Source organism: Pogoniulus pusillus, chromosome 1, assembly GCF_015220805.1.
Source record: "Pogoniulus pusillus isolate bPogPus1 chromosome 1, bPogPus1.pri, whole genome shotgun sequence".
Taxonomy (NCBI): Eukaryota; Metazoa; Chordata; class Aves; order Piciformes; family Lybiidae; genus Pogoniulus; species Pogoniulus pusillus.
Genome location: NC_087264.1, coordinates 24,580,638 through 24,608,458, shown reverse-complemented (window position 1 = coordinate 24,608,458; position 27,821 = coordinate 24,580,638). Strand labels below are relative to the sequence as shown.

At 49.7% G+C, this 27,821-nt stretch overlaps 1 long non-coding RNA gene across 3 annotated transcripts in view; it reads right to left on the bottom strand.

The window, feature by feature from the left end:
* Nucleotides 1-1,898: 1,898 nt before the first annotated feature.
* The window catches only part of LOC135180647 (uncharacterized), a 33,858-nt gene continuing 7,935 nt past the window's right edge, over nt 1,899-27,821 (bottom strand). Inside the window, exons 1-4 of one of the 3 annotated variants that reach the window (XR_010304528.1) lie at nt 12,610-12,668; nt 10,846-11,047; nt 9,525-9,636; nt 1,899-2,296 (exon numbers count right to left, since the gene is read on the bottom strand). This is a non-coding gene — a long non-coding RNA (uncharacterized LOC135180647). Of the gene's footprint in view, nt 2,297-9,524; nt 9,637-10,845; nt 11,048-12,609; nt 12,669-27,821 lie in introns of those variants that run through there. The other 2 variants (XR_010304525.1, XR_010304527.1) reach the window with 2 other exon arrangements.

Genomic DNA, 27,821 nt, shown 5'->3' with positions numbered 1-27,821 from the left:
GATGTGAAGCAGAACCTTCTCTGTTGCAGGGAGAGAAGCTGGAGAATATGTGTGGCTTCTCAGGGGTCTGATCACAGAATCAGAGAATGACAGAGGCTAGAAAGGACCTCAAAAGTTGTCAGAGTAAGATCACCTAGAACAGATCACACAGGAACACGTCCAATTGAGTTTTGAATACCTCCAGAGAAGGAGATTCCACAACCCCCCTGAGCAGCCTGTTCCAGGGTTCTATCACCCTTACAGTGAAAAAATTCCTCCTTGTGTTTCCATGGAGATTCCTATGCCTCAGCTGTCACCCATTGCCCTTTGTCCTGTCATTGGGCATCACTGAATAGAGCCTGGTTCTATCCTCCTGGCACACACCTTTTACATCTTTATAAACATGAATGAGGCCACCCCTCAGGCTCCTCTTCTCCAAGCTCAAGAGCCCCAGCTCCTTCAGTCTCTCCTCATAAGAGAGAAGTTCCAGTCCCTTCATTATCTTTGTGATTCTGTGCTGGGCTCTCTCAAGCTATGGCTTTTAGCTCTGGGTAGGGAAAAAACCCATGATTAACTGTTTCCTTGCCACTAAGACGGTGTCACAGCTGTGAGGTTTGGGTTGAGAGGGGAACTTGAGCCTCCTCCACGTGTATTCAGTTCAGAAATCACTTTTGGATTGCCCTTAAGAATGTGCAGTTAGAGGTGACAAGGTCTTTGGGACCAGTGTGGTAGATCCCCAGTGTGAGGATAGGGGGATGTACAGTGGCAGGGAGATTGGATTTGTCTCTTCCTGATGATGTTGCACCCTCTAGAAGCCTGAACCTACAAACTGAGACCCCCTTCCCTGCACGAAGAGGCTGCCCAGGGAGGTGGAGGAGTCACCACCCATGGAGGTGTTCAAGAAACGTGTGGACATGGCACCTGGAGACACAGTATAATGACCATGGTGATCTTAGGTTGAAGGCTAAACTCAGTCATCTTGGAGGTCTTTTCCAACCAAAACAATTCTATGATTCTACAACACCAATGAGAACAATTTCCTCTTGCCTCAAAAGTCTTACAGTTGAAGTAGCAGTCAAGAGCTGAATGTGCTACAGCACATGGTGGTGGGAAAGATGAGAAAGCTTTGGAGAGGTGGACTGAAAGCTGGTGTGCTAGTTTGAAGCTAGCTAGAATGTTTTGGTGAGAAGAACTAGATTATAGGCTGCGAAAGGAAAACAATGGTGACGTCTACTTCCCTCAGAAGTCTCGCTGAGGACTTTGGGAAGAAGAAATGAAAACGTGAGGTAACACTCTCGCCGTTTTTTTCACTCACTCTGGCTGGGCTGCTGGCTGAGCTGCATCTCCCTAACCTCACCTTCCATTTGGCCTAACCCACCTTTGCTTCTTAACCTCTTGGCCAAACCTCTATTCTTCCTTAGGACTGGGGTAAGGTTGAGAGGGGCAGGGGGAAGGTGCAGGGGTGGTTGAGAGCCCCTCCTGAGGACTCAGGTTTCTGGGAGGGGAGTTGTGTTTCTGTATTACCTTTTACCTTGTCTATTTCTGTCTATAACTGTATATACTGTAAATATCTGCTTGTATATTGTGCCAGCTGTAAATAAAAGCTTCATTCATATTTCCAGAGCTGGCTGAGTCTATTCTGGGTGATTTCTAAAGTGTGGGGGGGCAGAGAACACCCAAACCATCACAGCTGGCTAAAAAGGGGGTGGGGCTGAAGAAGGGCAAGAGAGTAAAAGTACCCATCAGGGACCCAAGGTTCAGGTTCCGGTGAGTCTTGAGGCTTCTCTGCTAGAACAACCTGTAGTCATCCAACTATGTTTGGCAGCAGACAACTTGGGAACGATCACTGGCAGACCGTTCCCTTCTTGGTACTGGCATAGCCCTCATGTCCAGCCTGCTTGGCTCCATGGGGCCCACCAGCTCCTGCACACACTCTCCTGAGCTTTTCCTCTCAAAGCTTCACTGCTCAGGCCACTGCTCGCACAGAATTCAGTGTCCCTGCTTTAAAGCAAGGAGGTTAGACTAGACAATCTCCAGAGGTCCCATCCAACAACCACCTCTGTGGGATCTCTACAATGCTTCTCTGCTACCTTGCTGCTGCTGTTTGGCCAAGGATTTCCAGGTGCTTCACATGTTGCAGTGACTCTTCTATGGGATCAGGAGGATTTTTCCTCAAAGGTGGTTACTAAGGAGGAAGAGGTTGATGTGTGCTGTTCCTGCTCAATCTCCCAACTCCACGTTTTGTGCCCAATGGAAACAAACACACCAAACCAGCTCTCTTTGGCAAGATATTTTGACAAAGATGTTTTGCCTCCTGCTGAGAGAAAGCCGAGCAAAGCATCAAAGTCAGAACTGTGGGAGCTGCTAAGGTGTCTGATGGAGAAAACCAAGGTATGAGGGAACAAGCTGTTGGCAAATCCTCTCACTGAGTATAAGCTGAGAAGCTGATCCCAAGTTCTGGCCTTGGACTACCACCTTTAACTGGCTTTTGCTGCCTTTCCCTGCAGTTGGCAAGCAAGAGCAAACCCCAGACCTGCTCTAGATCAGCTTCTGCTCTGCAGTGAGTCAGCACACAAAGTAAAAAGTAATTGTGTGGGGACAATGGACCTAAACCTTTCTCTTGCTGATCCAAGCATCAGAGCACAGCCATGCTCAGCTCTAACAGTCAGACTAAGCTTTTTGCTGAATGTCCCCAGGCTGCCATTTCAGGGAAGGTTTGCAGCAGGTTGGTGCCCTGCCAGCATCCCAGTGGGAGGGAATGGCAGATATCTAGGCACTGAAAATCTGTCTTAGCACAAAGGGGTGAGATTTTAGCCTCCAGTTTTCCCCAGAAAGAGGCTTTCCATCCTACCTTCATTCTCCTTCAGAAACTCCTGACATGAGGCTTATCCACTCTGCACTGGATAAAAAGCTGTCTGGATGGCTGTGCCCAAGGAGTGGTGGTGGATGGAGTGAAATCTGGCTGGCACTCAGTCACTAGTGGTGTTCCCCAGGGATCAGTACTGGGGCCTGTCCTCTTTAATATCTTCATTAATGATCTGGATGGGGGAATTGAGTGCACTCTCAGTGAGGCTGCAGATGACACCAAACTGGGTGGGTGTGTTGATCTGCTAGAGAGCAGGGAAGCTTATGGCAAGACCTGGACAGGTTGGACTGCTGGGGCAAGCCTAATTGCATGAAGTTCAACAAAGCCAAGAGCCAGGTGCTGCACCTGGGTCATAACAACCCCATGGTGAGCTACAGACTTGGGGATGTGTGGTTGGAAAGCTGCAACTTGGAGAGGGACATGGGGCTATTGGCTGATAGTTGACTGAGCATGAGTGAGCAGTGTGCCATGTGGCCAAGAAAGCCAATGGCATCCTGCCTTGTGGCCAGCAGGGACAGCAGGTGATCATCCCCTGTGCTTAGTGCTGGTAAGGTCACATCATGAAAAGTGCTGTGTTCATTTCTGGGCCATGCACTACAGGAAGGACACCGAGGTGCTGGAGCATGTCCAGAGAAGGGCAACAAGACTGGAGAAGGGCTACTGGGACGGGCTGAGGGTGTTCAGTCTGGAGAGGAGGAGGCTGAGGCTCATTGCTCTCTACAGCTCCCTGAGGGGAGGTTGGAGTGAGGAGGGGGCAGCCTCTGCTCCTTGGTGACAAGTGACAGGACAAGAAATGGTTTCAAGCTGTGCCAGAAGGGGGTTAGGTTGGACATTAGGAAATATTTCTTCACTGAAAGGTCTGCCAAGCATTGGAATGGTCTGCCCAGTGCAGTGGTGGAGTCACCATCCCTGAGGGTATTTTAACAGCCTGTGGACCTGGCACTTAGAGACATGGTTTAATGTTGGTCCTTCTGTGCTAGGCCAGGCACTGGACTTGAAGGTCTCTTCCAACCAGATATATTCTGTGGTGCTGTTTGCTTGGTAAGAAGCAAGGTTCTCCAGCTAAGGGTCATGGAGCACAGGCTCCCTGTAAGGGAAGTACTCTTCTGTGCTCTCAGAGCAATACCACAGGCATGCAATAATCATGAAATGGCAGCTCTCAGAGGAAGATTCCTCATATTTGAGCCTCTTGTTGCTGTGGGTAGGAGAAACAAATCCAGTCATCTCATTTAGGGATTTAAAGCACCTTCCCAGGATAATTTAAAACTAAACCTTCTCTCACAGAATGATAGGAATTGGAAGATTATTGAGTCCAACCCCCCTGCCAAGCAGGTTCACCTAAAGAAGGTCACACAGGAACACACCCAGGGGGGTTTTGAATGTCTCCAGAAATGAAGACTCCACCACCTCTGGGTAGCCTGTTCCAGTGCTCCATCACCCTTAACTTAGAAGAAGTTTCTCCTCCTGTTTAGATGGAACTTCTCCTGTCCAATTTTGTCTTGTTACCCCTTGCCCTGTCACTGGGCACCACAGAAAAAAAAAAGACTGCTCTCATCCTCCTGACACCCAGCCTCTAAGTACTGATCAGCACTGATGAGACCCCCCTCAGTCAGCTCTTCTCCAAACTGAAGCCCCCCACAGTGCTCTCAGAGTTTCCCTCAAGAGAGATGTTCCAGTCCCCTCAGCATCTTTGCAGTCATCCCTAACAGAACAGTTTCCACAGTGGGTTCAGCTGGCATGGAGCCATCAGGAAACAGATCAAGGTGGTGCCTGTTTTCTCTGCACACTTTCTCTGCTTTGCTCAGGGGACAGCAGTAGGGATCTGGATCACTTCCCACCAGTGTGAGGAAGGAGCTTGGAGTGGTTAATAACAGTCAGGCTGGTGCCTCGGTGACAGCAGAATGGCTGAGCTGCACTCCGCAGGAGCCACTCCACATGCTCCTCAGCCACCTCTTAGCGCTCTTATCTTACAAGTGTTATCAAAGTAGGTGGACTAATTACTAGGGAGCTGATTTGTAGTGCAGGCTCTGGACATAATCCTGACTCTTAGCCATTCTGGGATGCTGTGGAGCAGACAAGCTGGCTGGTCTTTGTCAGGATGCCTGGTCCCGCTGCTTGGTAAACACTGTGCAGACCTTTGCTGTGATGGAGCTCATCATACCAAGAGATTCCTTACAAAGAATATCACTTTTGATATGAGGAACAGCTGAAGGAACTGGGATTGTCCTGTCATCAGAAAAAGAGGCTGAGGGGAGACCTCATTACTCTCTACAGCTACATCAAAGGAGGCTGGAACCAGATGGGGGTCTCTCCTTTCACAGGCAACAAGTGACAGGACAAGAGGAAAGAGCCTCAAGTTGTGCCAAGGGAGGCTCAGGATGAATATTGGGAGAAGTTTCTCCCCAGAAAGGGTTCTCAGGCACTGGGACAGGCTGCCCAGGGAGGTGGCAGAGTTGCCATCCCTGGAAGTATTTAAAAGAGGCATGGACGTGCCATCCCTGGAGGTGTTCAAGCAAAGCCTGGATGAGGCACTTAGTGCCATGGTCTGGTTGACTGGACAAGGCTGGGTGATAGGTTGGACTGGGTGATCTTGGAGATCTCTTCCAACCTGGTTGAGTCTATGATTCTAGTGGCCGCAGTTTAGCACTAGTGTTGGGATTGTGAGCTCTGGGTGAGTGGTTGGACTTGACTATCTCAAAGGTCTCTTCCAACCTCAACACTTCTAGGATTCTATGATTTCAGCCTGTACATGAAGAAAGCACAGCCAATTCCTTTCTGTGGAAGTCTCCATGGGAGCAAGACAGAGAGGAGGACATTGTCCAGTAATCCATCACCGACGATGTAACAGTGAGAAGAACTTGGAAGGTAAATTTTGACTCCAGAACCAAAAGTTCATCTGAACTTTGTTGATGATTGAGTTGACATAAAGCTGAAATGTCCAGCTAGGATCTGAGGTATACTTCTAAACTGCTCAGGTTTCATCCCAGCTTGGGTTTCCTGCTAACTCAGCATCCCATGCTAGGGAAAGGAAGGCCTGGCATTAACACAGTCAGAAAGGCTCTGGTTTAGGGCTTGGAGAAACAATGGCAAGTGAGTTACTAGAGGGTGTGTGAGCTGAAGTAACCCTGCACACCCTTTGCTCACAGTGGGTGCCTTCTATTTGATAAGCAGATGCAACAGCCAACCTGCTGAGTGCTTTCACAGTTGCCCTTGCAGGTAGAGCTAAGGACCTGCCTTGAAGCTCCTTTATTCTGTATCGTGTTCTCCCCCTTCTGAACAAATCCTTTCCAAGGTGATTATTCACAAAGAGGGATCCAGCCAAGCAAAGCAGCAACCTGAGGCTCTGGAAACATCTAACCATGGAGCACACCAAAACAGCCACTGTTCCCATCTGCTGTACCAGAGGTGCATAGCAGAAAGCTGGCCCAGGTTTTGACCAGGGTTATAAACCTTAAAGCAGCCCTAGAGGATTGTGAAGCCCTAGAAGAGGCTGCCCTGGGGAGGTGGTTGGATCACTATGCCTGGAGGCATTTAAAAGATGCAGAGATGTGATGCTGAGTGACATGGTTTAGCACCAGACCTGCTAGAGTTAGGTAGTGGTTGGACCTGATCTGAAAGGTCTTTTTCCAACCAAAATGATTCTGTGATCTTCCAGAGAGAATGAATGAGATCTGCTTTAGTCCACAGAGCAGGTGGCACTGGGCTAGCTTCCACATCCCCATGCAGCATCATTCCTTGCATCCCTATGTGCACAGTGGGACTGTCACACTCCCCAGAAGCACTGGATATTGGACATCTGCCACTGGTAGGGTATCAGGATGTGTGGTTTGATAGGGAGTTGGTGGAGATGAGCTCTTGGACCACCTAGGCCAAGCATCCATCTAGGTTTTGTAACATCTACAGTGTTCTCCAACTATAAGCTCGAAGCTCCCAGTACTGCAGAGCAGCAATAGAAGGTAGAAAGTTTAGGAGACCACAGGGGTGGTGGGGATCACCCTGGATTCAGACTCAGTCCTGCCTCACTTTACACTCTCAAGGAGGTGAACTCTTCAGTGGGATCTTTATTGGCAAGTGTTGGAGCAAAAGATGAATCACTCAAATTTATTAAGCTTTAATGACTGCTTTGATTGCTCTGAGCAATCTGACAGGGCTGCTTCCACTGTAGCTATGAGACCACTTTAAAACAATATCAATAATTTCAGCATCAGACCTGATGATTTTCTCCTCCTTCAACACTTGGCCAGAGATCCAGACAGTGTGTGTCTGCAGGCTGGCTTATGGAAAATGGGATGGCACAACGCCATGGCCCAGGGAAGCATCCTGGGCTGCAGCAAAAGATGCATGGCCAGCACACCCAGAGAGATGATTCTGCCACTTTTTTCTGCTCTGCTGAGACCTCACCTGGAGTACTGCCTGGAGATCTCAATATGGGAAGGACATGGACATCATGGAGAGGGTCCAGAGGAAGGCCAATAAAATGATCAGGGGGCTGCAGCACCTCTGCTATGAGGACAGGCTGAAGGAGCTGGGGGTGTTCAACCTGGAGAGGCACTGGGGAGACCTAACAGCAGCCTGCAAGACTCTGAAGGGGGCTACAAGAAGGCTGGAGAGACACTGTTTACAAAGGCTTGCAGTGATAGGACAAGGACAATGGCTGCAAACTAGAGCAGAGCAGATTTAGGTTGGATGTTAGGAACAAGTTTTGCACCATGAAGATGATGGAACACTGGAACAGGTTGCCCAGGGAGATGGTTGAAGCCCCATCCCTGGAGATCTTCAAGGTGAGGCTTGACAGGGTTCTGGGCAACCTGACCTAGTTGAGGATGTCCCTACTGACTGAAGGGGGTTGGACTAGACCTTTGGAGGTCCCTTCCAGCCCAGACCATTCTATGATCATCACCCACATGAGGGTGAAGGATGGAAGAAAGGGAAGTCAGCAGTACTGATTGTTAGAGCAGAAGCTGGAGAAGGGATCTTTCCCAGGCCTCTCTCATGTGAAAGAGTTTAGAAACTCTGAAGTCTGTCATGTGGACCTTTTCCCTGCAAAAAGCAGCAAATCATACTGGCTTTGATTTCGCCAGATGGCTTTAGATGTTCTGCCACTAACCCAGCAGTAGCAGTTTCACCACATTGGAGGGATCTGCAGATGGAACAAGAGGAGAGGTTTATGGAACCACAGAAACACTGCAGTTGGAAAAGACCTTTGAGGTCACTGAGTCCAACCATTCTCTATCTCTACCATGTCTGCTGCTAAGCTGTGTCCCTGAGCACCACATCTCAGCATTCAATCAGCTCCAGGGATGAGGATGGTCTCTGTCTGTACTGCTGGCCCAGCTCTCTGTTGTGGAGAACCCAGATGGCCTGTGCTGCACATCACACCCCTTTAGCCCTGGCAAGAGCGGAAACTCTTGCTGCGGAGTCTTGGATTACACAAGATCAGACCTCACAGGCCACTTCTAGTAGTTACTGACCCTTTTTTGTTCCCTGAGTTAGTGAGGTCAGAGACAGTGACCCCAGCCTCCATTTGGCATCAAAGGCAGTGACACAGCCTTTAGACACTGTGGGAACTGCAGCTTCAAAAGATACAGCATCAATGGAGACAGGAAAGTGCCTCCAGCACTGAGTCAGTACAGGCTGGGCAAAGGCAGGAGCTTCCTAGAGGTTCCCAGAGAACACCAGCTGGAGAGTTGCTCTGCCTGAGGACAGCAGAGGCCACATAGAACAGGGTCTTCTGAAAACCTCAGCCAGCCAGTTCCTTTAAGATGGGAGGAATATTCCTAGAAGGTACCTAGGAGGACACCCCTGAGTTTTCTGATATGCCAGATCTTTGGAGATGCACCATAAAATAAATCTTAAACAGCTCAGGAGTCCTCCCACATTGATACCTGGGGGAATTGGAGTGTTAGGTTAATGGCTGGGCTCTGGTATGCAGTGACAGGACAAGAGGTAACAGGCACAAGCTTGAACATGGAAGCTCTGTCTAAACATAAGGAGAAACTTCAATGGATCGAGGGTGGTAAAGCATTGGAAGAGACTGTCGAGAGAAGCGGCGGAGTTTCCACCTGTGCAATCATTCCAAACCCACCTGGATGCTGACAAGTGCAACCTGCTCTAGGTGAACAAGCTCTGGCAGAGGAGTTGGACTAGATGACCTCCACTAGATGTCCCTTCCACAAGGAAAGGCTAAGAAACCTGGGGCTGTTTACCCGAGAGAGACAGGGAACTACTGGAGCGAGTCCAGTGGAGGTTACAAAGACGCTGAGGGGCCTGGAGCATCTCTGTGAGGAGGAAAGGCTGAGAGCCCTGGGGCTGCTGAGCCTGGAGAAGAGCAGTCTCAGAGGGGATCTAAGCAGTGCTCTTCAGGAGCTAAAGGGTGGGAGGCAAGAGGATGGGGCCAGACTCTTGTCAGTGGTGCCCAGTGACAAGACAAGGGGTAATAGGCACAAACTGGTACCAAAGAGGTTCCACCTGAAGAAGAAGAGTAACTTTGGCGTGAGGGTGGTGGAACCTTGGAGGAGGCTGCCCTGTTGTGAAGTCTCCTTCTCTGGAAAGATTCCAAACCCATTTGGTCATTGTGGTCCTGGGCAAGCTGCTGTGGGTGCCCCTGCTTTGGTAGAGGGTGTTGGACTTGGCAGGTTCCCTTCCAACTCCCCTCTCCCCCTTCCCATTCTCTCCTTACCATTGAGTGTTCTTTTTATAACTCTCTAAGCCTTTGTCCATGGCTGCTCCAAACAATGGCAGTTGATGAAGGATGTGGAACAAACAGGCAGGGTTCCTCTTCTGAACGTTTGCTATGGTGGGAACAAGTGGGGAGAGAAGAAAGGAAACGGTGGTTGAGAATAGCCCAGGTGAGGGGAGAACTGGCACGGAAAGGCTTTCGCAATCACAAGCCAACATTCTTTGCCCTGCAGCGGAAAGGAGGGAATCTTCTCCTCCACTCTGGCTGAAAAGGGAGGCTCTTTGAAGTCTAGCAGAGAGGCAAGATGAGGATTCTCACTGCTCTTTAGAGCACACCAAGAACTGGAGAAGAAGTGACCTAAAGGCAGCCTCCCTCCAAAAAAAGCCTTCTCCAAAGAGTGAAACTAAGGAACTGAGGTGAGCAAACCCCAAGCAAGAAGAGGAAAAGCACAGAGACTGCAGAATTCCCTCCAACAATGCCTGGGGATCACATAAACAAGGTTATTAATAGATGGCTGCCTCTCAAGCAGCCCTCAAAGGCCGCTTCCTCCCATTCTTCTCTCCGCACCACTCCATGGCAGAGCAGCCCTGCCTTGAGAAAGCCTCATTTGCTGCCTTCTGGGTTTTTATCTTTCCCTCCACTGGATTTCCTGTCGAGATTGCAGGTCAGCAAAGCCAGAAATCTTTGTGCCTCTGCCACCGCTGAGCTCTGACCGAGAAATGTACCCCAGGTGGAGCCCAACAGCCCTCACACTCCAGCTGAGAGATCACGGAGGGGAAGAAGATCTGCCCCAAGTGTGGCTGGCTGCTCATCACCAGGCTGGAAGCTGTGAGTCCAGGTTGCTTTTCCAATCCCCTCAAGCAAGCCAACATTCCTGCTTCACAGCCACGGGACTTACAGAGGACTTGACCTTGCTTTTCCTGAGCCTTCCAGTCCATTTCCCAGCAGGCAAACCCAAAACATTGTGTTTTTCTCAGCTCTGGCTTCACAAATCCCAGGCATCTCTTTATGGTTTGTTTGGGGTTTTTGGGGTTTTTTTGCTAGGAAAAGGCAGGATTTTATGTGCCCTTGGGTTGGTTTTGTTGTTTGGTATTTCTTCTGAGGAGCCTCTGAGAAAATGAAGCATTTCATACTTCTCAGCTTGCCTTTTCCTTCCCTCCCCCCCACCCACCACACTCTCTGCTGTAATTGAGATTACAGCCCTACTTTATCCCAAACTTAATTTGCTCAGCTTCTAGAGTTACAAGAGGGCTGGGGAATCGAGTGGGAGAAATCACACAAGCTGTAGGATTATCACACAACAGGCAGCACATGTACCTACCACAGAGAACACAGAGGAAGCCCAGCAGCCTCTTTGCTGTGCAGGAAAACCTGAAGCCATTATTAACAGCGCAGGAACAAGAAGGGCAGGACAAATTTCTTCAGCTCCATGATCAAATAGCAGGGCAGTTTTGCAGTCAGAAGCAACAGGGAACAAACATCAAAGGTGGGCTTGTGATGTGGTAGCTTTTCCACGTTCAAACCTAACAAGGGGTCAGAAGAGAAATGGTGCCCCAAGGATGAGACTTCAGACCCAAATTACAGAATTCTCAGGGCTGGAAGTGACCTCAAGGATCATCCAGTTCCACCCTTCCCTGTGTCACGGGCAGGGACACTGCACACTAGCTCACGTTTCTCAGAGCCATATCCAGCCTGTTCTTAACAAAACCTCAGAGATGAGGCTTCCACTACCTCCCTGGGCAATCTGTTCCAATGTCTCACCACCTCATATGAAGAACTTCTTCCTAACATCAGAGCAATACAGAGGAGGCAGCAATGTGCTCCCTGCCACTCCAGACACCATCTGTATCATCCAGACGTTCAAGCTCTGCTGCCATAGACAAGTTGTTTGAAACTGGCATAAAAAACACCTACTGAGCATCAAATAAAGCCTCCTCCTGCACACGTGGAGAAGTGTGGGATTTTTACTAGAGGTACCAGAGTAGGACACTGTGCTCCAGAATCCTCTTGGCTGTATCACTCTACTGTGCCTTAAAGACTCAGCCTTCCTTGATCCAATCTCACAGAGCCCTTCTGAGCTGAAACAGCCAGCTTGAACTTTTAGGGGCTCTTCTGGACAGCCTGATGCATCCCAAGTGAAGGCAGAGACACACAGAGAACCACAGAATCAGACTGCTTCATTTGGAAAGGATCATCAGAGCCAACCATTAAAGAGAAGTCCTTTTCCCATGTGAAGACTTAGTTACTCCTGAAAATTCATTTGCATTATTCAATGTCAGTGTAGCACATGAGAAAGTGTGTTGAGCTCTGACCACGTGTAGCATCATCTAGCCCTACTTCTGCTTCTAAAGAATGTCCAGATAGAGGAGCTGGCATTGTGTTTGGTCACCCACCATGACCAGCACCAGGCTATAAATGCACCGTGGGAACTGTGATCCCAAGCCAACATCTTGCATGATGTTCTTGGAGCTGGAAGTGCTAGAATGCTGTGAACAAGCTTGAGTTCAGGAGGAACATAGCCACATTACTCCATGCTGTTGGTAAGCAGGGGGAAGGAAGCTGTGCTGCATAGCATAGACCTGTGGGTTTAGCACTCAGGACTACCTCTTCTTTTCCTTCCCCACAGACGTGAAGGGAGGCTGCAGCCAGGTGGGGTTGGTCTCTTCTCCCAGACAACCAGCAACAGAACAAGGGGACAGAGTCTCAAGTTGTGCCAGAGGAGGTCTAGGCTGGATGTGAGGAGGAAGTTGTTGCCAGAGAGAGTGATTGGCATTGGAATGGGCTGCCCAGGGAGGTGGTGGAGTCGCCGTGCCTGGAGGTGTTCCAGAAAAGACTGGATGAGGCACTAAGTGCCATGGTCTGGTTGATTGGCTAAGGCTGGGTGCTAGGTTGGCCTGGATAATCTTGGAGGTCTCTTCCAACCTAGGTGATTCTACATGTCTATGTTGTAGATGTGCCTCAGCAGCTTTGTGCAATGCTGTAAGCACAGAAGCAGATTCTACAAGTGCAGAAGAGGAAGCCAGAAGCAGAACATTGATAATCAGAAGATATTTTGACCATCATAGGGTTAACTGTTGGGACTCACTTCTGCAATGGTCAGAGAAATCCCACAGGTGCTCAAAAGCTTACAGAATGCTTGCATGGGTAACAGGACCTGGTTACTGTGGACAGAGTGAAATAGATAAAGACATTACAATCATAGGATGGTCTGAGTTGGAAAGGACCTTAACTTCAACTCCCATGGTATGGCAGGGATGCCTTCTATTACACCAGGTTGCTCAAGGCCTCATCCAACCTGGCTTTGAACACTGCCAGGCTTGGAGCCTCCACAGCTTCTCTGGGCAACCTCTTCCAGTGTCTCACCACCCTCATGGAAAAGAATGTCTTCCTAATGTCTGATCTAAATCCAGCTTCTCCCAGTTTGAAGCCATCACCTCTCATTCTGACATTCCATGCCTTCTCACAAAGTTGCTCTTCTGCAGACATCTTTCAATACCAGAAGGCTACTCCAGGGTGTCCCCAGAACCTCTAGGCTGAACAACTCCAATTCCCTCAGGCAGGGTGAAGACCCTACAAGAGACTAGGCTTAAGGAGGAATCTCCCTAAACTCCTTCTCCTGTTGTGTTCTATGCTGATAAGAGGGCCTGGGAGAAAACAGGGAGCAAGCACATTGGAGCAAGGAGCTGTGTGTAAATGCAGTCACAATGTCAAACTGCAGCCAAGACAGCACACAGCTAAACAAGCAGGCAAAAACCTCTCTCCTCTTAAACATTCAAACCTCCAAGGACCTCATTCAGACCTCAAAAGACTGCTCTCCAGGCACCACCACCAATAAAATCAGGGAAGAGCTGAGGGTGCAGGGGAGCAACCCTAGAGCCATGGTTCTCCACAGGCAGCCTTGTGGCGACCAAGAGCAGCCAACGCTAGTGGCATTCTGCCAGCACAACCTTATCACCACCCTGCTTCTGCACAACAGCTAATTGCAGCGTGCCTGAGCGCCACAGAGAGATGGTTGCTCTATCAGGAAACATATGCTGCCATATGGAGGAGACATCCTTCACAGAGACCACTTCTCTGCATGTAGGAGGCCTCCCAAGCCCCATCCTATCACTGTTTATAAAGCAGGTTCTCCAGGAGGCAAGCAGGAAAAGGGAAAAGCCGGGGGGGGGAGGTGGGAAAGAAATGGCAAAACACGTGTCCAGCTTTTGGTACAAGGACAGCAGCAAGTGGGCAGGAAGGCTGTTATCCCTGGCTCTGCGGGTGGGAGAACAAAGCTGCACATTGCACAGCCCCCATTCCCTAAACAGGATCTCTGGGATGAGATTGAACAAGGCCAAGTGCAGGGTTCTGCACTTTGGCCACAACAACCCCAAGCAGAGCTACAGGCTGGGGACAGAGTGGCTGAGAGCAGCCAGGTAGAAAGGGACCGGGGGGTACTGGTAGATAGTAGGCTGAAGATGAGGCAGCAGTGTGCCCAGGTGGCCAAGAGAGCCAATGGCATCCTGGCCTGGCCTGTATCAGGAACAGTGTGGCCAGTAGGACAAGGGAGGTTCTTCTGCCCCTGTACTCAGCACTGGTCAGGCCACACCTTGAGTACTGTGTCCAGTTCTGGGCCCCTCAAGGCAAGAGAGATGTTGAGGTACTGGAGGGTGTCCAGAGAAGGGCAACAAGGCTGGTGAAGGGCCTGGAACACAAACCCTATGAGGAGAGGCTGAGGGAGCTGGGCCTGTTTAGCCTAGAGAAGAGGAGGCTCAGAGGTGACCTCATTACTGTCTACAACTACCTGAAGGGAGGTTGTAGCCAGGTGGGGGTTGGTCTCTTCTCCCAGACAACCAGCAATAGAACAAAGGGACACAGCCTCAAGTTGTGCCAGGGGAGGTCTAGGCTGGATGTTGGGAGGAAGTTGTTGTCAGAGAGAGTGATTGGCATTGGAATGGGCTGCCCAGGGAGGTGGTGGAGTCGCTGTGCCTGGAGGCGTTCAAGAAAAGCCTGGATGAGGCACTTAGTGCCATGGTCTGGTTGACTGGCTAGGGCTGGGTGCTAGGTTGGCCTGGATGATCTTGGAGGTCTCTTCCAACCTGGATGATTCTATGATTCTATGATCTCTGCTTTTGAGACGAGAGAAAAAAAAAATGTAGATAGCCTCACTCAGGGCCCTGTGCAGCAATTAGAAATGCAAGCAGGCTCAGCGTTCAGATGCAGTTGTGCCAAACAAAACATCTTGATTTCCAGCAAGCAGCTTGGGCACCAGCCAATAAATCTTAATTAGAAATCATCAGCCTCGTGCTAACCAAAGCTCATTCCCATTTTTGTACCTGATGCACAGTGGGGCTGAGGGGTTTTTTTCTGAGCTCTAGGTTCTATCTTTCTTCTCCTCTCCTCCAGGTAGGAAGAAGTGAAGGGAAGCTTTTGTTAGCTGCCTGCACACATTTAGTAACCTCCCACTCAGAGTTAGTGGTGTATCTCTCACTTGCCAGCAGGTCCTTCCAAGCAGTTGCAAACCAGTGTTGACTGGGGAAGGACACAGTCTGAGCAGAAGGATACAACCAGTTTGTTATACACAAAATGTAGTTTGAAGGCCTCTTCATAACATTCTTCTCCTGAGGTTTGCACTTCAGCTCTGTTAGGATGAAGTAGGAAGAGTAGGTTTGGGCTGGAAAGGACCTGAAAAGGTCAACCAGTCCAACCCCCTCTGCAGTCAGCAGGGACATCCTCACCTTGAACATCTTGGGACAGGGCCCCAACCACCTCCCTGGGCCAACTGAACCTGGAAGGCAGTGGCTACCAGTAAGCAGCCCTTAAATTAGACAGTGACAGAAGATGTGCTGGTGGGATGTCAGCAGAGACTCTGTGCCCAGTCCTTCAGAGCCTTTCTCATCTCTTCAGCACTGGAACAGGTTGCTCAGGGAGGCTGTGGATGTCCCCTCCCTGGAGTTGTTCAAGGTTAGGTTTCATGGGGTCTTGAGCAACCTGGTCTAGTGAAAGGTGTCCCTCCTCAAGGCAGGGGGGTTGGAACTAGATGATCTTGGTGGTTCCTTCCAACCCAAACCATGCTAGGATTCTATTAAAATTCCTGCCCTGGACCCACCATGGAAGTGTGATCAAGTTCTGCTAGAGGCAGCAAACAAGGCCAGAGGCAGTGGGGAGAACAAGGCAGGAGATGGAAAGGTGATACACGGATAGAAAGTGTGAACAGCAATTTCAGTTCTCAGCCAAAGGGATGAGGCAAGACTGCTTCTGAATACCACTGTCAAAACCTCCACCAGGAGAAGTGTCTCTGGAGAACACTGGGAAAAAATCTCTCCTTCTCTGGAGCCTTTCCAGGCCTGTCTGGATGTGTTCCTCTGTGATCTGTGTTAGATAGTATTGCCCTGCTCTGGCAGGGGGGGTGGACTCAATGATGTCCTTGGGACCCTTCCAACCCCTAACATCCTGTGAACCTTCAAAGAAAAACAGCCCTTGTTCTAGAGATGCTTGTTATTAATGAAAGCTCCTGTGCTCTGCAGAAGATCATGTCAGCACTTCCATCTTGCTGAAGGCTTTCTTGAAGGCACCAGGAATGAAGCAGCTTAGGTACTTGTGGTGACTTAGGGGCTGACTTGCTCTCCTGTGAAGTTGGTAAAGGGTCTAGAGCACAGATCTGCTGAGGACCAGCTGAAGGAACTGGGTTTGTTTAGTCTGGAAAAGCTGAGGGGAGAACTTCTGGCTCTTTAGTACTAATTGAAAGGAGGTTGGAACCAGCTGGGGGTTGGTCTCTTCTCCCAAGGAACCAGTGACAGGATGAGAGGAAACAGCTTCAAGTAGCAACAGGGGAAGTTCAGATTGGACATGAGGAACAATTTCATCCCCAAAAGGCTTGTCAAGCTCTGGAACAGGCTGCCCAGGGCAGTGGTGGAGTCCTCATCCCTGGAGGGATTGAAAAGCCATGTACATGTGGCAATGAGGGACAGGGTTTAGTGGTGATCTGGCAGTGATGGGCTAATAGTTGGACTTGATCTTAAAAGGTCTTCTCCAACCAAAACAATTCTGTGATTCTAATGTTCAAAGTGAAGTTGAAGTTTGTGGCCAGAGTTTTAATCAAGGCTTTGTATTTCTTTGCCTCTCTCCCTGGTGTCACAAATTTCTTAGGGCCATCTGCTTCCCTGTAGTCTTCTGATGCCATCATTTTGAGGTTAAAAATCAAGCACAAACTGGTTCTAGAGGTGTTATAACCAAACCTGATCTGTGTCCTGTAAGACAAACCCTGCCCAGTTCTGATCCTTTTGACTTCTCTAAGCAGGCAGATCTGCAACAGAAAGCTAGACAGGAAGGTCTTGCAGAGTTGCCACTGACTCACCATAGGATTCAGTTATCTCCTGCCCTGTATCTTCTTGCTAATGGTGAGGATAATTATCCTCACCTAACAGGGGTCTTCTGAGATTTGATATCTGCAGAAAGAATTGAAGGGCTAAACCAGAGCCAGACACCACAGAGCTGCTCTGTGATGGGCTCTTGATGGAAGGGACTGAGGCATTTCAATGATTGGTCTCCAGCACAACCTACCTTTTGTTCATGGATGGATGCATTAATGAGCAGAGCTTTCTGAGAGAACAGGTTTCCAGCTGAAAACTGCCACCTTAAGGGAATCAAACCATTTCAGGGGAACCTACTTGCTTAATTGATTTTGCTGGCAGAAACCTGCCTGTTTCTTCACAGGTTCTCCTGTGTACCTGTTTGAGGAGCAGAACCAAGAGCCTGGCAAACCTACCTCCAGCTGAGATACTAAAAATTTTCCTGGCAGGAAGCCTGGGAGCCAAAGAGCCCTGTTTGAGGCAGGGCAACCAGGGCTGCTGGGATCCCAGCTGTGTGGCAGCGAGCCTGGAAGGAAAGTGACAGCAACTTGGAGCCACATGGACAAGCCTGCTTCAGTTAAAAAACTCAGAGAGCAGCGTTTGGATGACATTAGCCCAACTGAACCACCAGAATTTACAGCTTTGGGGCTGGTGGGAGACAGTCTGGATGTTAGACTTTTGCCAGGGTGGGGTTCTGGGCTGCAGCCAGACCTATAATCAAACCTACTCCATGATTTCCCTGCTCATAGCTGGAGGTGAGGGAGCAAACAAGAATAGTTAAGCAGATGATGTTGGTGCTGGTAGAAGCCCATCTGGGCTTTTATCAAGGACAGGTGGTGAGGAGGAGGAGGACCATGTTGACCTTCAGAAGTTTTTGATTGCTCAGCCTGCTGGTGTTGATAGAGTATGTGAAGAATCAAAGCAGAAGGTCAAAAGCCACCAATTACTTAAAAATTCCAAGTGCTAAGTAGCATGCAACAGGAGACAACCTCTAACAAAGGCAGGCAGTGGCAGGACCAGGACTGATGGCTTTAGACTGGAAGAAGCTGGGTTTAGGTCAGACACTGGGAAGAAATTCTTCACCATGAGGCTGGTAAACAGGTTGTCCAGAAAAGCTGTGGAGGCTTCAATCCTGTCAGGCTGGTCCTTCAGAACTGTATAGGAAGAGCCCAGAAATAATCCATCATGCCACAGAGGAGGCAGTATATAATTAGCAGTTGAGATTAAGTTCATTTGGAGGCAGAACATCTTTTATGGCTGTAAAATCAGACAAAAGTCTCCTTCTCTGCAGACTTTCAAGGCCTGTCTGGATGCACTCCTCTGTGACCTGAGCTACACTGTATGGTCCTGCTCTGGCAGAGAGGTTGGGCTCTCTGGGTCCCTTCCAACCCTTGACATCCTTTTAAGCCTGGGGTCCTGTGAATGGGAGCTTGAGCCCTGCCATGGGCAGGGACACCCTACCCTAGAGCAGGCTGCCCACAGCCTCATTCAGCTTGGCCTTAAACACCCTCCAGGGATGGAGTCTCAACCACCTCCCTGGGCAACCCATTCCAGCCTCTCACCACTCTCATGCTCAACAACTTCCTCCTCACATCCAGCCTGACTCTCCGCATCTCCATCTTTGCTCCATTCCCCCCAGTCCTGTCACTACCTGATAGCCTGAAAAGTCCTTCCTCAGCTTTTTTGTAGGCCCCCTTCAGATACTGAAAGGCCACAATAAGGTCACCTCAGAGCTTCCTCTTCTCCAGGAGGACTTGGAAAGGGTGTGACAGGTTTGAATTAAAAAAGGGAGATTTAGACTGGACAGAAGGAAAAAAAATGTTACCCTGAGGTTGGTGAGATCCTGTCCCAGGTTGCCCAGAGGTGATAGATGACCCATCCCTGGAAGCCTTCCAGGTCAGCTTGTTTGTAGCTCTGAACAACCTGCCCCAGTTGCAGATGCTCCTACTGGCTGCAGGGAGGTTGGACTAGACAGCCTTTAAAGGCCCTTGAAGGGGGTTACAGAAGAGCGGGGGAGGGGCTTTTAACAAGGGCTTACAGTGACAGAAGAAGTGATAATGAAGTGCACCTGGAAGAGGGCAGATTTAGACAGGAGATAGGGAAGAAATTCTTGCCAGTGAGGGTTGAAGACCTAGGCTAGGACATGGATGCTGAAATCAGGAAGCAAGGAGAGGAACCAAGCTTTCTGAAATCAGAAGCCTGGAATCAGAGGGACTTGGCTGGCTGCTTTACCCCAGCCTGCCTCAAAGCAACCTGTTAGTTCTGTTCACCCCTAGTCTTTTCAGAAAACTTACAATGCAAGGCAAGAAAACGCAACAAGAACCTACAAACCTCTTGAAAAAGCAGGGCAGAACAGAGAGGTGAACCTCACCTATCGTGTACTATATACGTTGTTGTCTGTGTACTGCACCAAGCTTTGGGGACCCCAACATGACCAAGAAGGTCATGGAACTGATGGATCAGGTCCAGAGGAGGCCATGATCAGAGGGCTGGAGAACCTCCCCTATGGGGGCAGGCTGAGTTGGGGTTGTTCAGCCTGGAGAAGAGAAAGCTCTAGGGAGACCTTAGAGCAGCCTTCCAGTACCTGAAGGAGATTACAGAAGAGCTGGGGAGGGGCTTTTAACAAGGGCTTATAATGACAGAAGAATTTGAGAATGAAGTGCACCTGGAAGAGGGCAGATTTAGACAGAAGATTAGGAAGCAATTCTTGCCAATGAGGGTGGGGAGACACCGGAACAGGTTGGTCAGGGAGGTCATGGGTGCCTTCTCCCTAGAGGTGTTCAAGGCCAGGTTGGATGTGGTCTTGAGCAACCTGTGTCCTTGCCCATAGCAGGGGAGTTGGAACTGGATGATCTTTAAGCTCACTTCCAACCCAACCCATTCTATGGTTCTCTGATCTTTCAAAGAGAGCTCAAAAGGCAGCTCAGTGTTTGAGGCAGCAGAGAAGGAACAGCTCAGTCTCAAATCTCCTCTTTGATAGAGCTGAGCTCATCCAGAGTCACACTTCTTGCTGAGCAAAAAGCAGAAAGTCTTGTTAATAATGAATAGCCCAGTGTCTCCTGTACTTAACACTGGGGCTTTGAGCAGAGCCACAGCACATCATAAATTATCTATCTCAGCTGATTCAGGGCCCGCAGGGAGGGTTCTTGCAGCCAGCATCTTGCTGGCCTGTAATGGAATCAAGCCATTAATGCAATTCCAATTAGACATCCATTAGAGCGCACGGGTGGCTAAGCAAGCAGCCTGCAGCAAGTCTCCCCTGGGAGCCCCTGTCCCCTGGGAAAAGGTAAGTGAGAGACTTTCCAAGGGGTCCTACCACTGCATCAAAAAGGTGCTGAAGTGCAGTGGAAGGGGGAGTGTGTTTGCCAGGAAGATAAAGTGGTCTTCACTTCTCCAGAGACTTTTAAGCACCATCTGGATGTGTTTCTGTGTGACCTGCACTAGATCATGATCCTGCTCTGGCAAGGGGGTTGGACTCAGTGATCTCCAGAGGTCCCTTCCAACCCCTAACATCCTCTGATCCTGTGATTCATGTGTTGGTAAGTAATTTCAAGCTCCTACCTTTTCTGGTTGTGAAATGAAGACCTCTCCCATGCTTCATCTATTAACCCAACCCACAAAACCACCAACGTTCCTACCAGCTTCTGAGGCTGCACTCATGGCTTCTGATAGGAAACCTCTTGGGAACAGCCAGGAAACAAATATTCACTGGTCCCTCAGAACCAGTTGAGTCCCTGGAGAAGATACAGGTGGTCACCAATGAAGGCCTATGAAGATGATGAAGGGGCTGGAGCACTGCCCCATGAGGAGAGGCTGAGGGACCTGGGGCTGTTTGGTCAGGTGAAGAGAAGACTTAGAGGGGATTTAATCAATGTCTATAAATATTTGAGGGCTGGGGGTCAAGAGGCAGGGGACAAACTCTTTTCAGTTGTGCCCTGGGATAGGACAAGAGTCAAAGAATGCAAACTACAGCACAGCAAGTTCCATCTCAACACAAGGAAGAACTTCTTTCCAGTAAGGGTCAAAAAGCACTGGCACAGGCTCCCCAGAGAGGTTGTAGAGTCTCCTTCTCTGGAGAATTTCCAGCCCTGTCTGGATGTGTTCCTGTGTGACCTGTGCTGGATTCTATGGTTCTGCTCTGGCAGGGGAGGTGGACTCAAAGGTCTATGGAGGTCCCTTCCATCCCCTAACATCTTGTGATCCTGTGACCATCTACACTTGGAATAAAAGTTCAGACTCACCAGGAGCAGGTGCCTGCAGTGGGGTATCATGCCAGCCCTCCAGCCAGACCAAAGCTCTAGTGCATCACGAGCAATGCCATTCCTCCCTGGAGCTGAGTGGGATCAACATCTCATTTAAGTCTACATTAGGACAAGCTTTTCCAGCCTCCTGCTCTGCTCAACATTCTACACCCAAGCTGACCTGCAAAGACCCTTTCTGCGAGCATGCTGCTAGCTCAGGGGAAGGAGGAGAGCAAGGTCTCGCCCTGCAAGCCTGCCAAAGAGGCAGCTAATTAGTGTCAGTTACGCCTGATGCTTTTCTGAGGGGGAAATGAAGGGAAGATTTGCCAATTTATTTCATGCAGGGCCTACCACGAAATGTCAGACACTAATAGCTACCAAGCACTGCTGAGCTGAACTGCATTTGGAAGGGTGAGCTGCAGATCAGAACTTGCCCTTCTCCTCTGCTGTGCTGCCTCCCACTGATCAGCCTCACTAATAGATCCTTCCCTTAAAAACGTGAATGAGACTCAACTTGGGTAGTGATCAAACTCTTCTGAAAGTATCATCACCCTCAGTGCAGGAGCTTTACTCAATGATTCAACAAAAAGACCCTTTGCTCTCCTTCTTGGTGGGCCTGGATCTCCCAGCCTAGGTCTTTCTCCTTCCCAGACTGTGGCAGCCAACACCTTGAGAACTTTCAGCTGTAAAGAATGAACTGGTGTTTGAGCTCAAAGTCAAGTTCATGGAATCATAGAAGCAACCAGGTTGGAAGAGACCTCCAAGATCATCCACTACAACCTAGCACTCAGCCCTGGCCAAGCAACCAGACCATGGTACTAAGTGCCTCATTCAGTCTTCTTCTGAACATCTCCAGGCACAGCGACTCCACCACCTCCCTGGGCAGCCCATTCCAATGCCAATCACTCTCTCTGCCAACAGCTTCCTCCTAACATCCAGCCTAGAACCTCCCCCAGCACAACTTGAGACTCTGTCCCCTTGTTCTGTTGCTGGTTGTCTGAGAGAAAAGACCAACCCCACCTGGCTACAGCCTCCCTTCAGGTAGCTGCAGACAGCAATGAGCTCTGCCCTGAGCCTCCTCTTCTGCAGGCTGCACACCCCCAGCTCCCTCAGCCTCTCCTCACAGGGCTGTGCTCCAGGCCTTTCACCAGTTTTGTTGTCATTCTCCAGACACCTTCCAGCACCTCAACATCAAAGTTCCTAATTATAGGGACATTAACAAGTCATGCTCTCACTGAACCACCTCAGAGTTGTTTTGAGTGCATTCAACTTGATCTCACTTGAAGTTAAGGAGAAACTTCTTTGGTGCGAGGGTGCTGGAGCTCTGCAGCAGGCTGCCCAGAATGGTCCTGCAGTCTCCTGCTCTGGAGAGATTCCAGATGTGTCTGAACAATGGGATGCTTTGTATGCACACTTATAGACCTGCCAGGCCTGGAAGGGACCTCAAGGATTATCTAGGTCCAATCCCCCTACCATGGGCAGGGACACCTCACACTAGATCAGGCTGCTCACAGTCACATCCAGCCTGGCCTTAAAAACATCCAGGCATGAGGCTTCCACCACCTCCTGGGCAACCTGTGCCAGCATCTCAGCACCCTCACGGTGAAGAACTTCTTCCTAACATCCAATCTGGATCTCCCCACTTCAAGTTTTGCTTCATTTCCCCCAGTCCTATCACTACCTGACACCCTAACAAGTCCCTTCCCAGCTTTCATGTGGCCCCCTTTCTGATCCTAGAAAGCCAGCATCTGAACATCTCTTCCAGAGATCCCTTCCAACCCCCACCATGGTGGGACTCTGTGACAAGCATCAGCCTGTTGCAGCTCCACATGATCACAACGGGCACCACTCCACAACCTTGCACTTTTCTACTGCACAAATACACTTATCCCATGTTCTCCAAACATGGGGTAAGAGGGATGACAGTAGGAGTTGTTCAACCTAGAGAAGAGAAGGCTCCAAGGAAACCTTATTATGGCTTTCCAATATCTAGAGGAGGCTACAAGAAAGCTGGGGAGGGACTTTAGGCCTTAACAGGGGGCAGAGCATTAATGAGGTCATACAAAGCAACTTCCTGACTTCACATCCCTCTAGGGATGGTGGTGGATGGTGAAGAGCTGCAGGACATCACCTGATGGATAGTGCCATTCCTGCCTTACACCTCTAGAAGATGAAATACATTAGTGACAGCAGTCAGAAACTATGAAACACCCAGCCAATGGTGGCATCTCAGACAGAGAGATAAGATGTCTTCCAAACCTACTCATTTAATGCTTCTCATGGTTTTCTTAGAACCTTGCTAATTGCTGCTTCTTGACTGACTTACCAGCACTGGGCTAATAGTTGGATTCAGTGATTTGGAGCACCTCTCCTGTGGGGATGGGCTGAGAGAGTCTGGGCTATTCAGCCTGGAGAGGATAGGGCTCCAGGGAGACCTTAGAGCTGCATTTCAATATCTGAAGGGGACCTGCAGAAAGGCTGGGGAGGGACTGCTTAGAAGGGCTTGTGGCAATAGGATGAGGATTGATGGTTTGAAACAGGAGCAGAGGAGATTCAGGTTGGACATCAGGATGGATTAGGTTGTACAGGAATGTGGTTGAGATCCCATCTCTGGAGACAATCAAGATCAGACTAGGTGTGGCCCTGGGCAGCCTGCTCTAGTTGGAGGCATCCTTGCTGAGCGCCCAGGGTGGGGGTTGGACAAGATGACCTTTGAGGGTCCCTGCCAACTCGATGCAACCTGTGAATCTTAAAGGTCTCTTCCAGCTGAAATGCTTCTGTGGTTCTCTTAGCATACAAAGGAAGAGCCCAAGCAGACCACTCAGTGCTTTCCTGTGACCTTTATCTTTTCTAAGTGCAGATCAGATGCACATTGACCATCTCCAGGGCTGTGAATTTTCCTGTTTGGACAAACACAGGGAAAGAAACCCCTTTAAACCTGCACCTCCTCCACTGCAAGCAACCCTGAAGCTCCTTTCCAGTGCTGTGAGAAGAATCCAGAGGGGTGGTGCTTGAGAAAAACCATCTCTCAGTAACCCCTCCCTGTCCATGTGCTGCTCCTCTGGCAGTGCGTCCCACTGGCCCTTCAGGGATAATTCGAGTGTCAGGCTCCAGATTTAATTAGAAGGCTTCTCGTTTTAACACTACCAAAGGATTCCAATAATTGGGAAAAGGTAGGCAAGCTGTGCACCCTGGAGGCTTGACAAGCAGCAGTGGGGTGAGGGGGACACAGCCCAGGCTGAGATGGAAAATTCCACCAGTTCTCAAACTCCCTGCCCTTAAACCTCAGCGATTTCACAGGCTGTTAATTTGATCCGCAGCCCTGCCCCCAGCTCACCGCAAGGCTCAAGGAGGGCTGAGGTTATCACCTCATTTCCTAAACTGCTGGCGGAGGGAAACAGCTGGAGCTGTCCAGCTGTTCCCCCTAAATAAAGGAAATGAGTGAAGAGGAAGTCCTGTGAGCAGGCATGAGGAGAGCAGGCTCTGCAAGTGCTGCAGAGAAGGTTCCTCTGAAGGAAATGGTCACAGCAATGCTGCAGGCCAGGGGCAGAGTGGCTGGAAGCTGACCTGTGGAAAAGGATTCGGGATGTTGGTCAAATGAAGGTGAGCCAGTGTGCATCCAGGCAGCCAAGAAGGCCACCAGCATCCTGGCCTGGATCAGCCATAGTGGCCAGCAGGAGCAGGGAAGTGATTGTTCTCCTGTACTCAGCACAGGTGAACCCACACCTCAAATACTGCCTTCAGTTTCAGGATTCTCACTCCAAGAAGGACATTGAGGTGCTGGCGTAGGTACAGATAAGGGCAGTGAAGCTGGTGAAGGGTCTGGAAAACAGGACTGGGGAGGAGCAGCTGAGGGAACTGGGGGTGTTTAGTCTGGAGGAAAGGAGGCTGAGGGGAGACCTCATTGCTCTCTACAGCTCCCTGAAAGGAGGCTGTAGCTAGGTGGGGATTGGTCTCTTCTCCCAAAGAAGTAGTGGCAGATCAAGAGGAAACAGCCTCAAGTCTCAGCATGGGAGGTTTAGGTTGGACATTAGAAAAAACTTCTTAGCTGAAAAGATTCTCAAATACTGGCACAAGCTGCCCAGAGAGATGGTTGAATCCTCATGCCTGGAGGCGTTTCAAAGCAGAGATGTGGTGCTGAGGGACATGGTTTGGCACCAGGCTCGGTAGAGCTAGAGAATGGTTGGACTGGATGATCTTAAAGGTCTTTTCCAATCAAAACAATTCTGTGATCTTGGGTTTGCCAACAGCAGACTTCAAACTTCTGTTTTTGAGGCCTGAGAACATACAAGCTCTGCTTCAGCCCATATGGATCCGTAAGAAGAGGAGAGGCAGCCAATCAAGTGTCTCTGAGGTCTCCCTTGCTTTGAACAACTCATAAGTCAGCTTGTTACACCAAATGACCACATTATTCCAGGGCTGGCAGATTAAAGTGGCATTTGAACAGCCTGACATGCTTCCAAGGAGGCTTTTGAGGTTCCCAGGAACATCATTCCCATCCAAACTCTTTTTGCTCTCCCTGGCTATAGATGCTCAAAGAATCTTTGCTTTGACCCAAGACATTTCTTTTTGAAGCAACTTCTAACACAGGAACCTTGCACAAGGAAAGTCCTCCCAAATTCAGAGAAACTGCCTGCAGGCTGAGTGCCACTGAGAGTGCTTGCTCCAAAAGAAAGGGATAGAACAGCAGGGCAAAGAGGAGTCTAATGATGTTCAACAGGGATCAGTGCAGATCCTGCACCAGTACAGGTTGGGAGGTGATCTGCTGGAGAGCAGCCCTGTGGAGAAGGACCTGGGAGCGCTGATGGGCACCAAGTTCTGCATGGCACAGCAAAATGCCCTGGTGGCCAAGGACAATAGGATCCTGGGGGCATTAGGAAGAGTGTGTTCAGTAGATCCAGGGAGGTTCTACTCTGCCCTGGTGAGGTCCCACCTGGAATATTGTAGCCAGTTCTGGGCTCCTCAGTTTGAGAGAGACAGAGATCTACTGGAGAGAGTCCAACAGAGGGCTATGAGGATGCTGAAGGGGATGGAGCATTGCCTGATGAGGAGAGACTGAGGGACCTAGGGCTGTTTGGTCTTGTGAAGAGAAGACATAGAGGAGATTTAATCAACGTCTATAAATATCTAAGGGCTGGGGGTCAGGAAGGAAGGCACAGCCTCTGCTCACTTGTGCCCTGGGATAGGACAAGAGGCAATGGATGGAAACCACAGCACAGCAAGTTCCATCTCAACATGAGGAAGAACTTCTTCACTGTAAAGGTCACAGAGCACTGGAACAGGTTCCCCAGAGAGGTTGTGGAGACTCCTTCTCTGGAGAATTTCCAGCCCTGTCTGGATGCCTTTCTGTGCCACCTGTGCTAGATTCTGTGGTCCTGCTCTGGCAGGGGGCTTGGACTCAAAGATCTCCAGAGGTCCCTTCCAACCTCTAACCTCTTGTGACCCTGAGGAGAATGTGAGTCAGAGGCCCTGCTGACTGGGGATCTGTAACAAATTATGGGGATGGATTTCCTAGAAAGCAAGGAGAGCAGCAAAAAGCCCAACCCTGCCAATAAAACCTCCTCACATACTGCCACTGACAAACTCTAAATGACCATAAGAGAAGATGATCCAACCTCCAGCAACAGTCACTCCAGATCCTGTGTATGTTGAACGTAGGGGGGAAGACTGGAATGTGAGAAATTTACTTCCTGTCTGCTTGGGCAAAATCTGCTGTAAAATGATGATCTAAATCAGAACCCTAGAACTGCTGAGATTGGAAGGGACCTTTGAGATCATCAAGCCCAATCACTTGCTTAGGAATAGTGGCTATCTTCACATCTAACTCATTTGCAGACAGCCAGTCATCTTCCATCCCTGTGGCAGAAGGCAGTCTGCCTGTCTGGTGCTGTTGGAAAGGCCTGGAAAGAAGCTGCCTCATGCTCCCAAGAACAGCCACTTCTGCACCAGGCATCTCTCCTGACACAGTCAGCATTCAGTCAGGGAGCATGACCTTGGGATGCTGCTAGACTGGCCCTTAAAATGCACCAAGTCTGCTTCCACTTGCAAGAAGCAGCTTTGGTGAAGAGCAGCATGATCCCGTCTCTGTGTCAAGCAGCTGTTGGAAGAGGGCTGGGATACCACTAGGCTTAGCTCACTCAGCTCACCACAAACTAATGATGTGCAGAGGCTTCTTTCCTCCAAGAGCTTGGACTTGCAAGTGAGTGAATGCCTCATTGCTGAGATCCAACTTCCACCAAGGCAAAGGCCTTCGTCAGGAGATGGGGGAGGGAACTGCGTCATATGTGAGACAGATGCAAGGCTCTGCTGCTGGAATCATCTCCTAGTGAAAAGCACAGACCATGACAAACCTCCCCAGGAACTGGGATTAGTTCTGGGTTTCATTCCTCCTTTTCTGGAGACTTTCAAATCCTGCCCAGATGCATTCCTGTGTGAACTACCCTTGGTGATGCTGCCTTGGCAGAGGGGTTGGACTCAGTGATCTCTGGGTGTCCCTTCCAGCCTCTAAAGTTCTGTGATTCTCTGAGTCCTACCCTTCCCAGGAGAGGCAGAGCTGCTTGTCCACCTCGACTGACTTTCTGACCAATTGCAAGTGGGTTTCTGTGTAAGCAGGAAGACTAAAAGTCTATCAAATCACCCCCTTCCACTTCCCAGCACAGCCCCTGAACCATTCCCAGCAAATCCTGATGCCAGCTAATCTCTTTTTATCCCACTGCTGGTGACCC